The 1,554-nt window shown below is 33.5% G+C and overlaps 1 protein-coding gene across 8 annotated transcripts in view; it reads right to left on the reverse strand.

The window, feature by feature from the left end:
• The window catches only part of LOC102670613 (ankyrin repeat domain-containing protein 6), a 126,679-nt gene that overhangs the window by 93,423 nt on the left and 31,702 nt on the right, over nucleotides 1-1,554 (reverse strand). The gene's annotated exons all lie outside the window — the stretch shown is intronic.

Raw genomic sequence — 1,554 nt, forward strand, 5'->3', positions numbered from 1 at the left:
TTTAATCGCGAAATTTCATTTCTTTTTTGAAATGTTCAAAAATCCTAATATTATTCTAATATTAATAGAAGTCCTAATATATTATTCTAATATTAATAGAAGTTACAGTGTCAATTTGACGGAAAAACGAAATTGAACGATGACAGAACATGCAAACTTGCTTCTCTATCTGATCTTGTTACTCTTCCAAGTCGGAAAAGTCAGTCAAGGATGCCATCTCCAAGGTATCTCATCGAAAGGAAGCTCGTAAAGCATTCTTTTTTTTTTTTTTTTTTCAATTACACGTTCGAAGAATTTAATTACAATATGCTTACGGGAATGCTCTCTTTTATTGAATTTTTCTTTCTTCTTTTCTTATTATTATTAATATTCATCTTCATCTTCTCGAGTTCGAACCGAAATTTAAAAAAATCTTGATAGGAGGTTAAAAGGAATCTTATTACGTTCATTAATGTGCATAAAGTTTACTCTCTATAATTATAGTGCTGTCTGTTACACTTTCTATTATCTCTACCAATTTCTCTCTGAAGTAGAACATCAAAAAACGCATAAAACGAGTCATCAACCGCTTCTTTCTATCCCATTTACGAAAAAAAAAAAAAACCTTTATCTCTTCCTTCTAAAAAACAAGCAAAATCAATTCTTCACTTTCGTTCATTGAAAACACGTTCATTGAACGCACACTAATTGATCTTTCCACTCTCGTACAACTTTCGCACGTATTATTCTTCGAATCGAAGACCAGACTTTAAAGCTTCGATGCACGAGCGATTTTTCTACCATATTTTCTCGTTTTTCCAAAACAATGAAGGCAAATGTATCGATGATCGAGCATTAAAAAAAATCGATCAATTTGATCGACATGCAAATAAGTGGTAACACGTATCATATATATTTGTTTATATGTATATACAATATATATTCCACAGTGAAAATAAATCCTTGGCGAGCTCGGTCGATATAACAGGTGATACGAGATTCCTTACAGGGACGATAATTTTCTGTGCGCGTTCCACAACCGTTCCCCTCCTCGTGTAATTATTATCCAAAGACAACCGAGGCAAGAGAGCATGCTTTATGATCCTGTCTTTCGAGCAACTGCCACTGATTACGGTTACATCGGCCGATCGTTTGCGGCCGTGATTCAAGGCTTCTTGCCTCTATTTCTAGCAAACCGTCGCTTTTCCCGGTGTCGCGGCCATCTGATTCAATGTTCATCTTAAATCCGTAATTAAATTTTGTTCCCGTTCCTTCTCTCTTTTCCTTCGTGTCGCGCACTTGTTTTTTGGAATGTCGAGAGAAATATAATGAAATATAAGAGAAGATAATAACCTCGTGATTCTTGTATAGTGGCTCGTTATTTTACTGAAGAAATTCCGTGTGTGATTTTGGTAAAAGTTCGTTGAATCAAAAATTATCGTAATTGAAATTATTACCACCAAGATGTGATTAAATATTCGTGCATAAGATAAGTTGGATATTGCAATATTGTGCGTAATTTCTAACGAGATATTTTCATAAATTTGATGTTAAAAAAAAAAAAAAAAAAAAAAA

Source organism: Apis dorsata, unplaced genomic scaffold (assembly GCF_000469605.1).
Source record: "Apis dorsata unplaced genomic scaffold, Apis dorsata 1.3 scaffold_97, whole genome shotgun sequence".
NCBI classification, from domain to species: domain Eukaryota; kingdom Metazoa; phylum Arthropoda; class Insecta; order Hymenoptera; family Apidae; genus Apis; species Apis dorsata.